The sequence below is a fragment of the Megascapheus bottae genome, chromosome 26 (genome assembly GCF_031878675.1).
Source record: "Megascapheus bottae isolate mThoBot1 chromosome 26, mThoBot2.hap1, whole genome shotgun sequence".
Classification (NCBI taxonomy): Eukaryota; Metazoa; Chordata; class Mammalia; order Rodentia; family Geomyidae; genus Megascapheus; species Megascapheus bottae.
The window spans coordinates 884,787-901,251 of record NC_143534.1 but is presented as its reverse complement, the minus strand read 5'-3'; the positions used below and the strand labels follow the sequence as shown (position 1 = coordinate 901,251).

The 16,465-nt window shown below is 56.2% G+C and overlaps 1 long non-coding RNA gene across 3 annotated transcripts in view; it reads right to left on the bottom strand.

Annotated features, from left to right (window-relative positions):
• LOC150045808 (uncharacterized) overlaps positions 1 to 16,465 on the bottom strand; it is a 72,908-nt gene that overhangs the window by 38,997 nt on the left and 17,446 nt on the right. For all 3 annotated transcript variants that reach the window (XR_016532682.1, XR_016532684.1, XR_016532683.1), the window contains exon 2: positions 4,149 to 4,249. This is a non-coding gene — a long non-coding RNA (uncharacterized LOC150045808). The remainder of the gene's footprint in view (positions 1 to 4,148; positions 4,250 to 16,465) is intronic.

Genomic DNA, 16,465 nt, shown 5'->3' with positions numbered 1-16,465 from the left:
ACGTCTTGAACTCCAGACCAGACGTGTGAGAGCAGCAGGAGGAGATGGGGACACCTCTGAAGTGCCTTTCTGCCTTCATCTGAAGGTGTCCCCTTAGAAGCACACACCCCACCAGGCCCCCCATCCTCGCCACCCTGGCCGTCTGCTGAACCCGGACCCCGCCTGCCTGCTGACACAGCACCATTCCCTCCACCTTCAGAGAGGAGCCAGTCAGCCTTGGCTCGTGGCTGGAGGGGACGGGGGGTCCTGGAAGGGCTGAGGACAGGCTGAGGTCCCAGTGGACAGAAGCCCCACCAGCCTCACGCGCCGGTGAGCCCAGCGATGAACAAGTATTTCGGTGTGCTCACTGCCACACCAGATGCCAAGCTGGACGCCGACACAACCCAGCAGCCCCTCGGGACAGAGCCCAGGGACTCATAACGCACCAAGGCTGTGGAACGCAGTATGGCGACCTGTCAGGTGCTGAGCGGGTGGGTTGTGGCACATGGGCCACACAGGGACGCAGCAAGAGCTCTCTGCACGACAGGCGCTGGTGCCCAGACCCCGAGTCCCGCAAAACAGAACCCAGCCTTCTCAGGCTCGGGGTGCCGGGGGAGACGACCTGAGCCTCCTCCTCCGGTGCCCACACGGTGCTCAGATCCCACAAGAGCCCCAGGAGGGGACAGGGTGGCTCTGGGTGACTTCAGCCTCGGCATGGGTGCCCAGTCTCGTTCGGCCGTGTGGCCCAGGCCACAGAGCACAGAACAGAGCAGGGCGTCCGGGTCCTGGCGTCCAGCGCTGCTCACCTGCCTCTGAAAGCTCCACTGTGCTCGGCACGCAGGGGTCACAGATGCTAAAGAACACCTGCACTGCTGCTCCTTAAAAAGCTGTGTGTATGTATGTGTGCGCGTGCGTGCATGCGTGTGTGCACATGTGTATGTGTGCGTGTGTGTGTGTGCATGTGTGCGTGTGTGCACATGTGTGTGTGCATGTGGGGAGGTGGGTGCGTGTGAGCACACGCGTGCCAGTCCTCAGGCTTGAACACAGGGCCTAGGCTCTTTCCCTGCCTTGCTCCCGTCTAGGCTCGCACTCTACCCTTGAGTCACAGCTCCACTCCGGCTTTCTGGTCGTTAACGGGAGGTAACAGTCACACAGCTTGAGGCATGATCTCAGATCTCAGCCTGCTAAGAGGCTAGGATTGTGCATGTGCGCTCCTGGTACGGAGACTGAGGAGCGTGTGTTAGAGGTTGTGTCCACGGTATGCACTCAGCTGCATACTATTCCTTCATCCTGATCTACGCACAGCTTGCACACAGAGATCCCTCAAACCCAGTGTGGGCGGGCCTTGGAGATCTGGAGGGATCAAGGCTTCCATTTACGAAGGAATTTATATGCATTTGTTTCCCAGACCCTCACCAACTCCGGATTATTCATTTGAGTCATCCAAAGCAAATTCTCCTCAGACGGGCTAAACGTTAGCTATCTTTGCCCAAAGCACATGTAAATCAACACCTAGGGAAAAGGCTGGCTGATCCAGCAAAATCCAAGCAGGAACTAAAGACAGCCTTCGCCACCGTCACGAGCCATCTGCGATTTCGATCGTCCATGGTAACAACCGCTCATTCTGCCTGTTTATGTTTTATTCATCATTTTGAACACATTCAATGAAGTGACAATAGTTTGATTGAAGAGGCACTGCTCAGTCCTTTAAAGTTAAAAAAAAAAAAAAAAGATATTCCTGGCTTTTAAGAGCTCCACTATTCAAATGAAAACGTTGCTGGACTTGCTTTTCTTGACTCCATTCCTATCTTCATTCCCAGAAACTATTCCCTGTTTTGTCTCAAAATCTATGTGATGATTCACTGAGAGTCCTCTCCGTTTTCTTAGTGGTTCTGCGTGTTAAGGTCAGTTCCCCTCGTGGAGATCAGGTCCTCTCTGTTTTCTTAGTGGTTCTGGGTGTTAAGGTCAGTTCCCCTCGTGGAGATCAGGTCCTCTCCGTTTTCTTAGTGGTTCTGGGTGTTAAGGTCAGTTCCCCTCGTGGAGATCAGGTCCTCTCCGTTTTCTTAGTGGTTCTGGGTGTTAAGGTCAGTTCCCCTCGTGGAGATCAGGTCCTCTCCGTTTTCTTAGTGGTTCTGGGTGTTAAGGTCAGTTCCCCTCGTGGAGATCAGGTCCTCTCTGTTTTCTTAGTGGTTCTGGGTGTTAAGGTCAGTTCCCCTCGTGGAGATCAGGTCCTTGGCACTGGCACCTCCCAGGGTGGGCTTGCCATCTCCTCACTGTGGGCCCTGTGGCTCACGTGTTCAGCAGCTCTAACGGACAGTGGCCAACACCAGGCCTGACCCCACAAGTGAGAAGGGCAGCCCAGCGCTCCCTACCACGATCCACCCCACCTCCACGCTGCCCACGCCACTGCCCCCCTCCACGCTGCCCACGCCGCTGCCCCCCTCCACACTGCCCACGCTGCTGCCCCCCTCCACGCTGCCCATGCCACTGCCCCCCTCCACGCTGCCCACGCCGCTGCCCCCACCTCCACGCTGCCCACGCCGCTGCCCCCACCTCCACGCTGCCCATGCCGCCACCCCAGAGGCCTCAACCTCCAATCCTCCTGATCTCTGCCTCCCAAGTCGCTGAGGTTACGTTATAGGCAGGAGCCGTCATATCCCACACCCGGCCACAACTCTACTCTAAATCTGAGTTTGCCTCTCAGGACTTCACCCTATACGTTACAATCAGTCCTCACGCAGCCAACCGATCTGCAGCCCGGTGCAGAGCAGACGGGTACGGGGTGCTGACACCGCTCTGTCCACACGGCGGGGTGGGGGCCCGCGGGTAGCCCTTGAGCCAGATCTCACACACACACAAAACAGAATTACAGGGGGACCAGAGGAACCGAAGCAATCAACATCGTGCCGCTTCAAAGAGAAAGCATGGCTTTAGAGGCAACAAAACTACCATGCAGGACACAGAAAACACCATAAAAACTATTTTTAACTGAAGGGAAGGAGGGGGTGACATTGTCCAAAAAGAGAAATGTACGAAGAATGCAATGCAAGCTAAGGCCTAGGGCTTCCACTCCCAGCCCTCTCAATCAGCTCCACAGAGCCAAGCTGAAAATGCCCCCTGCCAGTCCGTGCCAGACCTCCTCCACCCCCTCCCTGCAGGACCACCATCCCTCACACGTCATCAAACATCCCTCACCTGACCCTCTAGTCCACTGCTAGATACTCACGGGAGAGGAAAGCACACAGTCAGCGTCATCTGTAACGAGAATGCTCCTGGTGGCCTTCCTCACAAAAGCCTAAACCAGAACGGCCGCCATGCCCGTGGAGAGGACACGGCGGAGGGGAGCCCCACCCGCATGTCTTCCATGACACATGCCGAGGCGCACAGACCAGGATTCCCGGAACACACGTGGATAGCGAAAGGCAAAACCCCTAACTCAGAAGCAAGGCTGCATTCCATCTTGCCTTTCCTCCCTGCAAATGGGGCCATCATTCCGTGTGAGTGGCGGGCAGGGCCGTCAGGAACGGGGCTGCACACGACACCAGGCTGTGCCGGGACCCAGCCGCTCGGGAGTGCCAGCCCGCTGCTTACTGCCTGGGGGCCAGAGCTGCCAATCAAAACCCATCTGTGTAATTACGGTGCCTCTGCGAGTCATGCTTATGATTCCTCTGAAGCCAACAGGCTGTGGGTTCATTCAAGCTGTAACTCTCCACAAACGCCATTCTGTCTCACGCCGGTGTGAGACTTGACCAGGGGTCCATCCACGCCTCACCCCTGCACCTGTCTCCCCAACCCCCATGAATCCAAAGCAAGAACAAACAGAAGGGGATGGCGGAAGGCTGGCTCCACAGACCCCTGGCTCTCCAGCGACAGGCAGTGGAGAAGCCGCTTCCAATGGCCTGTGAACAAGGAAAGATTGGAGTCTCTAAGGCCCCTGCCGATCACCTCCGGCCCCCTCACAGAGCTCCCTCACTAAGAGCCTTTGTACAGAGTTCAGGTCTTGGCCACACAACAGCAGTTCCAGGACGTGGCCACCTATACAACAGGTATGTGCTCTTCTCTGCCTCTGGGCTGCAGGGAAACAGGGAGGTGCCTGGAAAAGGCCTGAGGCCTTCGAGTGAGACAACCATGACCGCCAGCACTGACTGGCCGTCAGCCACTGGACTTACCTTCCACAGCCAGCGTTTCTGCTTCAAGCAAGGCAGGTAGCTGGGCTTCCAGATGGCTCGGTGCTGTCCTCAGAGGGAGGCCGTCTCTCCCTTGTGCACACCTAGGCAGAAACAGCTGGGACTCAGCACCTAGCAATCAGTATCTACTCCCTGCAAACCAAAAGTCAGTGTGGAGTAGCCAGGCCCGAGATGCCTGCACAGGTTAAGAGAGGTGACGCAAAAAGCAGGGGAGAGCCTGCAGCAAGCAAGCCATCAGAAATCTGGGGAGAGTGGAGGGGAGGCCCTGCATTCTCCAATCCACCCCAACACAAAACTGCTGTGTGCTCACTAAAAGCGGGGGGGGGGGGGGGGGGGGCGGGGACAGGGAGGGGGCTTATTCCTCATGAATCTGAAGCACACTTGCACCTGCCAAGGAGTCTGGGCTCACTACAGGCCCCGCCAGAGCCCTGGGGAGGAAGGCCTCCCCTCCCTCTGCACCACCCATCACCCCAGCCCCCCCAGGCCCCTCCCCACCCTCACAGTCTCTCTCTGACAGGAAGCCGGCTGAGTGCCTGGCACACAGTAGGCGGTCAGTTCAGATGCACCCTTTGAGACCAGGGGCAGAGCAGAGTGCCATGGATTCTGGGGACCCTCAGGGGCAGACACTTGCTGGCGAGGCAGGTTTAGATACGTATTAAATAGAAACATCTGCAGGTTTTGTCATCGGTTTTCCCAGGACACTCCAAACACTCCCCACGTCTTCCCTTGCATTTCAAAATTAATCCCTTTGCATATCTCCTGTGTTGTTTGAGGCTAAAGTACCATCTTTGTTTAAGGTTGGAACTTGGTTCGCAGGGGGGATGGGTCCTCCAGAAAGGACCACACCCACACGTGTCACTGGAGCCACCAGAACTGAGATTCCTCTCCAAAGCTAACATGAACTCGCTGGGACTCACAAAGCCTGCAGAAAATATAAAACTTAATTTCCCCAGAGGAATCCAGATCTTGCAATGTATCATCAACTGTAAATGCTCTGTTTATCTCACAACACAGAGATAATTTCTAGAATCACGGTAGACCTAGCCCAATGCTGCCCAGAAAACTCCACCGTCTTCCTCGTGGGCTAGCACACTTCTTTTCCTCTTGGTGGCTTTGATTTTTCCCCAGTAACCCCCTGAAAGCCGCTCTGGATGGAGGCTCAGTCCAGAGTCCTGCGAACCCAGAGGAGTCACGCTCACGCATCCCAAGCCATCAATCCAAGATTCTTTCCGTGGCAGGGAGACCTGTCGGGTCTTAGACAATACGAAGGGAAGACGTCCTGAACACCTGTGCCCTGGGTCTTGTCCCTGGACGTCGACGGCCGGCACAGCCCACCCGGTCTACACCTGCTGGAGGTGTGAATACACTTCCGTTCACTCTGCCCAGAATCTCTGGTCTCACCCCCACCGTGCCAGTGTTTCTGATTTCCGTTGACAGTGTGTTCAGTGTAACGGGGTCAGTTCCTCCTTTGCTAAGGTGATCCATCCTTCCATCTGTCACTACAGATAGGAAACAGCTTTGAGATGTGCTTATGAAACGGCAACGGGCACGCGCTCAGTGTCCGCTGCATGAAGTGTAGCATTACCCACCGCCAGTATCCCAGTCGTTCCAATTGTTTCTTCCATCTAATGTCCCCCTTAATTACCTTCGATTTGGTCTACCCTTGAGAGTGGGAGAAATCTAATGACTTCAAGCAAGGTTCCAACACTCCCAGAAAATATCAGAGGGCCTACGTGTGTGTGTGTGTGTGTGTGTGTGTGTGTGTGTGTGTGTGAGTGTGCATGTGTGTGTTGCATGTGAGAGCTGTGTGAGTTGCATGGGGGAGTGTGTTGTGAGAGTTGTGTGGGTGTGCGTGCATGTGTGTTATGTGCACACGTGTGTGTGTTGCTGGGCTCCAGACATTACGTTAGAATGGGATGGCAGGAGCGCCAGGTGCCGGCTGACCTGGCGGTCGTCTCTCTGCCTGCGGGGTCCAGTGACTTCATCCTTTCCTGGATGAATTAAGGAGGGGACACTCATCTTGTGGGCGCACACACCACCCAGGGGCTGAGGAGAGGCAGAAGATGACGCAACCCCGACCTCGCCCACCAGCAATGAAGACCAGCGCAGTTCACGGGCACCCCGCGGCCGGGCCGGCCGGGCACATCCGTCTCCCTGAAGAGACACGCGTGCAGCTGCCGCTGTGAGGAACGCGGCCCGGGTGAGCTTGGGGGGAGGGCGGCTCTGGATGACAGGAGAGCGAGCGAGGCCTCAAGGCAAAGGAGAGGAAAGGAGAGGGAGTCACAGGAGAGGAGGGGTTAACTGGCCCCAGCAGCTCACACAGAGGAGCTGAGGAGGAGCCCAGGACAGAGAGGTGGGAAGACAGCAGGGCCAGGACTCCAGGTGAGAGGGAGGGAGGGAGGGAGGGAAGGAGGGAAGGAGGGAGGGAGGGAGGGAGGGAGGGGGAAGGAGGGAGGGAGGGGGAAGGAGGGAGAGGCCCACTGTGTCTGTAACGTCAGTTTAGCAAAAGAGGGTCGAGTAAGCATGAGGGAATGCCGTCACACCACCACGCTGCCACGCCACCACACCTCCACACGAGGCCACCAGGCCACCAGGCCACCGTGCCAGGGCCAGCTCGAGCTCGTCACACAAACGAGCCCTTGGGCATTTCATAGTACAGCACGAACAAGCATTCCCACCACAGACCAACGCCCCTCCCTGTCCTGCCCGGTCACTCAGGGACTGCTTTTCTTCCTGAACCTGAAATCCAGGTGGCCCACATGGCAGTGCCTCGCCCAGGCTCAGAAGACCCGAGACAGTGCTGCTCAGCTCCAGCCCCTTCCATCCACGTGAGAGGAAGGAGGCAATGATGTGAATGACGGCCTGTATTGGGTGATGTGTGATTTGACTTATAGTTAATGTATGTAATTTATGCTGTGTTACTGTCTGCAGCAGATTTACTTTCCTAATTAGGTTTTTCCCAGGCTAATCTTCACATGGTTGCTTCCCTGGGGAGCCTGGGGTGACAGGTGGGGGCAGGCCGGGGGGGCAGGAGAGGATCTGCTGTCCAGGCCATTTCAGCAGCAGGGCCCGCGGCCCTGCACAGCTCCTCGCGGCTCCATGCGGTCACCGGTCACCGAGGATCTGCCCAATGGGGGGTCTTTCCCGCCTGCAGCGCAGGGTGTCACGTTAACCCCCAAGTGTAATGCCACTGCCACGGCTCCGTGGTTCCCGGGGCCACCACGCCCTGACACACGGCGGGGGCCCGGCAACAGCAGACAGGGCTGCTGTGGGCCTCTTCCTCCACGCCACGGAGACGGGGCTCCCAGTTCCTGTGGACGTCTCGGAAGTAGGAATGTAATCATCCACACTTCCAGACAGGAGAGCTCAGATCAAAGAGGTGTCAGCCAGGAGCAGGAAGCTCAGCACGGCGACAGCCTGGAAAAGTGAAGAAGCACTGAGAGCATGGCTCAAGTGGTAGAGCTCTGGCCTACCAGAGAAACTGAGGAAGAAGATTAGGAGGAGGAGGAGGAGGAAGGAGAGGAGGAGGAGGCATGCCTCCGGGGGCAGCACCTGGAGCACGGGGTTCCCACAGGCTCCACAGCCTGCTCCACTCCCACTGTCCACCCCAGACGTGTGCAGACAGAGGAGCTGGACAGAGCGCCCATGCTACAGGATGTGCAGATGGCTTTCGTGGCAGAGGCAGTGGACAGGGCAGGTCCTGCTGTGCCGCTGGCAGGGCCATGGCCCGTCCACACCCCAGGCAGGGGCACCTGCTGCAGGCACCTTTACAGAAAGCTGGGGGGACATCAGCTCTGCCCTCAGCCTTCTCCTCACTCTCCCCACCCCCATCCCGTCCCACAGACTGTTGAGCAAAAATCAATTTACGAGTGAGAGGCTGCTGCTAAACCAACTAGGAGTGACAGAAAGGGCAAAGCACGCTAGCACTAGCAAGCACGGCGGCTCCTTGGGTCTGGTGTGGGAAAGAAAACAAACACAGGACTCTGTCGACATTAACAACCTTGCCAATTACCACTCTGTCCTCTAGCCTTCTGCAGAGGACGGGCAGACAAGTGACAGGGACAAACGGCTAGGAACAAGGGCACATCTGCGTGGCCTTTCCCCACCCTGGTCTCTTCTGTTCTCACCACTAATAATGCCACACACACCCCCGGGACATCCAGGGGTACAGATGACAGGCGTGTGATGAAGTCCTCTGGGTGTGGAAACTGTCGTCCGGGCTCCACAAGGCATGTGTAGGCCACGGGAGGGGGAGGGGGCGGGGGAGGGAGACGCAGGCCAGGGCAGGCAGGGAGACGCACACCTGCAATCCTAGCTACTCCAGGGACTGAGATCCAAGTTCAAGGTCAGACCAACTGACCACCAACGAAAAAGAGGGGTGCTGGGGCTCCAGGCCGTGGTGGCCCCATTGCTGTCCACCCCTCACACCACTGCCTGCCGCACGCCATCCAGAAGGGGAGCCCCTGCCACCTGCCCGGCCTGGCGCCCCCTTTGGGAGCCTCTGCCAGGCTGCTGGGCTCGGGCTCGTCTCCCACTCCAGCCTTGCTGTCCTCTGGGTCCTCGTCTGACCAGGCCCACGTTGATGGGGGAGTGGGACGGCTGCCGGAGCTGCACGCTGAGGGCTGAGGATGGAGATGCTGTGCCATCCTCCCTCTGGCTGGGAGACCCGGCAGAGGAGGGGTGCAGCCCCCCCGCCCTGCACAGCTGAGCTCCAAGGCTGCCAGCCCTGCTGCAGCCAGGGACGGAGGGGTTTGGGTTTTGTTGTTATTTTTTTTCGCAGTTTGTGCCAACAGTTTATAAAAAGATGTGACATGTTTCTTCCAAATGCACAACCAGAGAGAATTCGCCCGTGAGCTGCCAGAACACATTTCACGTGAAGCATGAAAATCCCAGGAGCTGAGGAATGAGGGGCTCAGCCGCACACTAACCCGAGCCAGCCTGCACTGCTGCGGAATGTACGATGGCGCCCGCCGCCTGCCCCGGCCACCGCTGCTGCCCCCCAGGGTCCCACCTCGCTGGCCAGGAGCCTTCAGAGGGACCCCAAGACCCAGACCTCAGACCAACGCCAGGAAACCTGGACAGTCCCCAGACCCGAGAGCCTGGAGCAGACAGGAAGATCTGATTCCTGGAGTCCCTCACAGTGAGGTGCTATGGAGAGCCCCAGTGTCTAAAGTTCACAAAGACGTCAAATAAACTTTGTTTCCACTCACTCAGCCCACCCAAATACCAGCCATCCATGACCACCCTCCATCTCCAGGCTGTCCTGCGCTCGGGGGTCTCCTCGCCAGCTCTCCTGCACCTGCTGTTCCTCCAGCAGAAGCTCGTCCCGCCAGGTGACGGCTGCCTGCCCACTGCCCTGGCGGCCGGCTCCAGGGGTCCAGGCAGGCCTCTGGACAGCTGGGCTGACATCACTTAAAACAAAAGATACGTGGGCCGGGAGTGTGGCCTAGTGGTAGAGTGCTTGCCTAGCATGCAGGAAGACCCGGGTTCGATTCTTCGGTACCACATACATAGAAAAAAGCCAGAAATAGTGCTGAGGCTCAAGTGGTAGAGCTCTAGCCTTGAGAAAGTCCAAGGACAGTGCTCAGGCCCTGAGCTCAAGCCCAGGACTGGCCAAAAAAAACCCAAAAAACAAAAGATATGCCTGGGTACCACTGACCCGGCCTGGCAGCCTTGGGGTATTTTAAGAAATGCCATGAGCAGCCCAGCCATTTGAGCCTCAGAGGCAGGGGGAGTGGGGGGGGGGGGCAGAGGCTCCTGGGCTGAGGCTCTGCTCTTCCCCAGCCACCTCCATCCACGAGACCTGCACTTTCCCCCGAGAAGCCCCCCGCCACATGTGACGACTGAGCCCCTGCCGCGAGCCTACGCCAAAGGAGACATGCAGGAAGTGGATAAAGGCACCCTAGGAAAACTGCACCTAAATGCACGGTTAAAATTAACTTTGCTTCTGTCTGCCTTCACCCTGGCTGCCAGTTCGGGGAGTTCAGTGAGATCTCCTATTCCCTCTCCTGGCCACACGGCCTTGGACCAACAGCACAGCAAATCCCTGCAGCTATGACAGCGTGTGACACAAGCAGATGCCTGGGCCATGGCGTCTCAGAGAAGCCTCTACAACCTGTCGGGCAGCTTCCAGCTCTAGTAGGCTTCAACGCAGTGATGATGCTGGGAATGTGGTGCTGGGGGACCTGCCTACCACCAACTCACCCTCCCCACAGTCAACTTACCCCATGGGCAAGCTGTGTCGACAAGATGAAGAGGCTGGTCTAAGAGAACTCCGACTGAAGTTAAAAGGCAGAGGACAAGACAAGCCAGGAGAAGTATCACCACATAGGTGTCAGAACAAGGCGGGCTCTGACAAACTGAGGAAGCAAAGGATAAGCCCTCCCCATCACAACTTCTGAAAATGAAAGACAAAGGCACACAGGAACTATCTAAGCCATTCTCCACATCCAGCATCCATGGCAAGAAGACACACTCCCTGGGCTCGGGCACAGCCCCCGCGCGTGACCTTGACCCTCGGGGGAGAACGGGTCCCTCTGCAGAGGCCTCTCTGGCTCTACCACTGAGCAGGGCCTTAGCAAATACCGGCTGGGTGGCTTAATGAGCCTGGAAAACCCAGAAGTCATTTATATTCCATTTTCTCCTGCATGACATCATTTCTTTGCACTCATTTATTTCCCAATTTGCTCTGCTTATGCTAATATTAAGAGTTTCTTGAATCTCCTAAACAAATCCATCTGGGTCGGCTGGGAGTTACTGCTGGAAATCCACACAGAATGGGAAATGAGCTGCAGAGCTGCTACAGGTGGGTACCGGCAATTCTCCACACAACGGTTAATGGCACTCACTACTTAACCTATTCGCTGACCACATGTCTGTGTCTCTCATTCCAGCTCCAGGTACCCACCGTGACCCACAGACGGACAACCAAAGGCCCCGGGACTCTGGGGGACTCGTCACCAAGCAGAGTCAGGCCTGCGTCCTCAGAGCCTCCCTCAGCCTCTGCCATGCCTGCTCCCTAAGTCTCCACACACAACCCCTAAAGCCAGTGCCAACTAGCATGATGCTATAAACCGTGCATGCAAACAAGCCGAGTCCTGGCAGCGCAGGCAGAGCAGGCAGGCAGGGCTGCGTCTCCGGGTCAGGCCCAGAGCCCCGGGCAGACCGCCGGGCACTTCCCAGTGACGAGCAAACGCTGGCCCTTCTACACTGCTGCTTTCCCCCTGATAACTTAGCTGTGAACTACATGGAGTTCACTTCTGCTCTGAGCCCATCCAGGATGTGGCTGCCTCGGGCAGGAGGCTCAACCACAGAGACCAGCGGGGCGGCCTGGGCGGCAGGGTCAGTCCCGTCCCTGAGGGACAGGACTGTGGGGAGCCAGGCAGGAGACGGCCAGTGTGAGGTCTGATGGCCGCTTCCCTGGAAACACAGTGATCCCCAAGCAGTGAACACACCGCAGGCGGCTTGGGACGGTGAACTACCACCCCCTTCAGAGCACCAAAACTACCTTTTACTTTTCTAAGAACTGAATTAAGCAAAATAATAGACACTTAAAGGATCTGATTTCCCTTGGCTGTTGACATTTCCTTTCTTCACCCTGATCCCGAGACCCACCCCACCCCACCGGGTGTGGATGGGCTTTGGAGCCCCTGGCCCCAGAGATGCCCCAGTAGTTTGAATGCATGAGCCTGGCGGCCCGGGGCGCCAGGTGCCCACAGCTGTTACCAGAGTCTCAAGATTCGTGGTCCCAGACAAGGGCAAAGTGTCCTGATCTGTGGCTTTAACTGGCATTTGTTTCTGTGGATGCTGGTGCTTTCAAAAATCTCAAAGTCAACCTGTGAGACGTTTGCATCCAGGGCCCCCTGGCGGCCGCACGGAGGACTGCAGGAGAGCCGGAGAAAACCCGTGACCTTCCTGAGGTCACAGGCCCCCAGGTCAGAGGGCATCCGGAAGAATGGGCATTCTTAGCAACCAATAATCCTGCCAATATGTGTTTTAACAATGTAACAAAGAAGGGTTTCCAAGTTGTTTCCAGCTAAAGTAGTAACAGAAGAGGTGAATTTGGTGGGGTGGGGTGGGGGAAACCAAGAATAATGCATAAATGAAATGTGGAAAGCGCAGATCCACTCAAACCCTGTCATTTTCTGATGAGGGGACGGGGCTGTGGAGGTTGGGGATCCATTCCAACCTCCCTGGTCAGAGGAGACAAGGGAAACCCCCTCTCTCCAGCCTGCAGGCTGAGCTCCCGGGAGCTCAGAGGAAGGCGGGAAGGCCCAGGGCCACTTCTGCTCCCTCTCTTCTGCATCCCGGCTCATAGGACCAGCTGAGACTCCACTCAGGGAGCTCCTGGCCTGAGCAGCAGGGCCCACCACAGCGCCGCCCCACGCTGGCAGGAGTTGGCCTCTCTGTTAGTCAGGTTCCAGGAAGCAGCAAGATCAGGAGAGCTGAGCAGATTTTCCAGGGTCCCGGAGTGAGGAGGGAGGCCGGGTGAGGGTCCCGGAGTGAGGGGGGAGGCCTGGGCCTTGATATCGTCTAAGGCTGGCCCCAGGCGCCGTGTCCCCCAGCGACTGCCCTACGGGGCCGACACACGGAGTCCCGCTGCCCATTCACACGTCTGCGTCCCTGGAGAGAGAAGTCCACAGAGCAGGACAGACAGAGGCCCCTCGGCCCTCCACGGCGTGGCATCGGGTGAAGGAGGGCGGAGCTGTGTCGGGCAGGCATCTGTGGCCAGAGCTCCCGTGCTTTGCCGCAGGGTGGCCTGGCAGCACGTGTGGAATTCCCACTTGCAAATGAAAGACTGGCGTGGATACCGAGCTCAAGATTCTACTAGCCATGGCTCACATCTGTAACCTGAGCTACTCAAGGGGCTAAACGCCGAGAGCCATAAATCAATCCATCAATCAATCAAGTAGTTGAGACCCTCATCTCCAACTAACCCACAAAAAGCCAGAAATGAAGGTGGGACTCAAGTGGTAGAGCACCAGCTTTGACCAAAAGTCAAGAACACAAGTCCTTGAGTTCAAGCTCTCATACACACACGCACACACGCACGCACACACACACACACACACACACACACACACATACACACACACACAGACACACGAGACTCTTCCGGATAGTTACCCAGCTGTGCAGAGAAGAAATAAAGCTACAGTGCACCAGGATCCACAGCCGTGTGCCTGACCCCGTGCCCCGTGCCTCGTGCCCGTCCCTGCCATGCAGGGACCCCACAACCTGAACCATGTCCCTGAATGTGACATGGCCATGCCAGCTCCACAAGCAATCATCTCCATGACATGAAGCTTATCTAAGTGGTCCAAACAAGCAGGCTCATACCTCCGCTCCCAGCCCCCTGGGAGACTGAGGCCAGGATACCACAGGTCAAGACCAGCCCAGGCGAAACAAGGAGTCTGTGAGCCAGGGGAGCCTGAGTAAGACGACAGCACAGGTGTGAAGTGTAATCCCACCCCACAGAGCCTGGAGGCACGGCTCGAGCGGCGGCACAGTACCCGCTGAGCAAGAGCAAAGTCCTGAGTTCCACCCCTGTAATGCCAGTGGAACACCCGTCTCAGCTGATTCTCGGGGAGTCTGCACAGAGGAACTTCGGTACCTCATCGTGCCCAGAGAGCCAGCAGATAATGAGCATCACAGTGGGGAAACAGTTGAATAATACAAGATGAAAACAGGATGCAAAGTTATATATGTATATATTATCCCTAATTTGTGATTATAAATATGTTCAAATAAAACCTGAGAAGAACTCAGAGCTCTGGCAATCAGTCAGATCATTATGAGTGATTTTATCTCCGTTTCTCTACTTACAAAATCAGCTTCGACATCTTGAGCAGCTTATTATCTTACAAAGTTATTAACTTACTGGCTTCTCGGCTGCTCTTTGATTTCAGCAAGAAAGTGGAGATTTGGCTCCTCACATTCTCAATGCTAAGCGGCTTAGGGTAAGCCCGGCTTCCGAGGGTGTCGGCCGCCTGTGCTCGCTGAGGAAGGGGCTGTGCTTGCCGTGGGTGGAGGAGCGGAGAAATGCGGAAGACAGGCACGAAGGTCACTGCGACGCGGCCCTGGGCAGAGGCTGCTGCCCACTCCTGACACACACGCGAGACCGGCTGGGCCTGGCACGCTGCAGAACGCTGCCCAAACACCTGCTCTCCTCCCAGCACACGAGCCAAGGGCGAGCGACTGAGGCAGCACGCACGCCGGTGCTAGGGCTTGAACTTCAGGGCCTGCATGCTGTGCCTGGGCTTTTATGCTCAAAGTTAGTACTCTACCACTTGAACCACAATTCCACCTCCAGCTTTTCTGGTAGACAGGTGCCGGGGCCAGCCGGCAGCAAACCAGGGTTCACGGATTGGGATTCCTGAAATAGGGGCAAGGACTAGGAAAAAATAGAAGAGAGACAAACAGATGGAGTTCGGGAGGACTACAGCCCAAGTCAGCAGTCCAAGAAGACTGTGAGCTCCAGACTGCCGCCTAAGACTCTCTCGTTTATTTTAAGTTCCGACCTTAAATACTCTTCTTAAAACTAGGGAGTTGCCAGAGGCTACATTCATACAAAATAGTAAACAAATCACATATAGGATAAATGAGAAAGGATTAACATTGCTTAAAGTCATCATGATAAGAACTGATTGACATTGCTTAAAGTCATCATGATAAGAGTTACTTCCTTGTGTATACAGTTGTGTAGGTCCAAGGTCAGGTACAAGGTCATTGACCCCACAGTCGGTCCCCAACAGACAGGCTGACCTCAAACCTTGATCCTCACTTTTCAGCCACCAGTGCCTGGTACAATTGCCTGCTTTTTTGTTCCACAAGGGGAGGAGACTGTGTGCTTGACTTCCCTGCCTCACGCTTCTAGGACAGGTGCTCTACCACTTAAGTCACAGCACCAGCTTTTTGTATTAGATCTTTAGAGAAGGTCTCCTGTTTTTTCCCTGGGCCAGCTTCAGACCCCAGTTCTCCTACCTGTGTACCTGGGGTTACACTAACATGCCCGGCCCCCAAAAGATGGTGCCCTCAGTTTCTCCTTTGTGACGCCCTCTCGTTCCTTCCTGAGGTGGATCTGGGGCCCTCTGTTGGGCTGACCGTGGCACTCAGATGGGGTACACACCCAACCCAGAGGCTGTTCTTAGGAATTACACACAGGAAAAAATGTAAATGCCTCTTCATTGTGTCTCTCTACTGGTTTTCGGTTGTACTCCGCTTTCATTATTAAACTGGTCCTAGAACCCAATTAGTTCCTAGAAACAGATCTTTCATGAGTAATTAGCTTGCTGATACACATGCACACATGCACACATGCACACATCTGCCTGTCCACACTCAAAGCCCATGGGCTCTCATCCTTTTCATTGTGCCCGCTGCAACCTATCGTCTCTGAAGACTTGATTGTTCTGTGGAGGTTCTGTAGCGCGATCATCTCTGGTGGGTCTCGGGGTGTTGGAGGATGCTGCCGGGCACCCACCCTCACAGCTGCAGTAGAAACAGGGGGGCGGTGGACTCTCGCCAGGCTCAGAACCCAGCACCGTGCACTAGCTGGGTCTCTAGCTAAGAGCACACAACATTCATGGCTGAAATTCTGAGTGGCATAAAGGCCTCTAGACACCACCTCACAGTCCAAAGCACTCAGAGGGTTCAATTATTCCCACTAGAATGAGTTCTCCCACTGAGGATGTGGCCCAACCAAAATGAATACAGCAGGCCCTGGAGCCAAGGAGAATTAAGCTGTTTGGCTCAAGCGCAGCAGTGGAAATGAAACAGTCTCCTTGGCCAGGTGCTGGTGGCTCTCGCCTGACATCCTAGCTACTCAGGAGGCTGAGATCTGAGGATCCCAGTTCAAAGCCAGCCCAGGCACTAAAGTCCATGAGACTTTCATCTCCAATTAATCACTAGAAAACGGGAAGTAGTGCTGTGGCTCAAGGGGTAGGGTGGTAGCCTTGAGTGGAAGAGCTCAGGACAGCACCCAGATCCAAGAGTTCAAGCCCCATGACCTGGGGGGCAGGGGGAATGACTTCCAATTCCAAAACCAGGATAAAGGCAGATATCACAACATAGCAGCCAGCAAGAAGAAAGGCAGGGCCACGCTCTGCGAGCCCACAGCAGTGGCCTGTACCCCACCACCTGGGCAGGCAGGGTTAGGCTCTGGAGGCCTCAGGACTGACTGGGAAGCACCCTGCTCCCGGAGGCCGTGAGGTCCCACAAGTAAGCTGGCATCATGGGAGCCTTTCCTGAGCAAGGGTGCCACAGCACCATGCGTCGTTGGTAACAACACCAAATCCTCA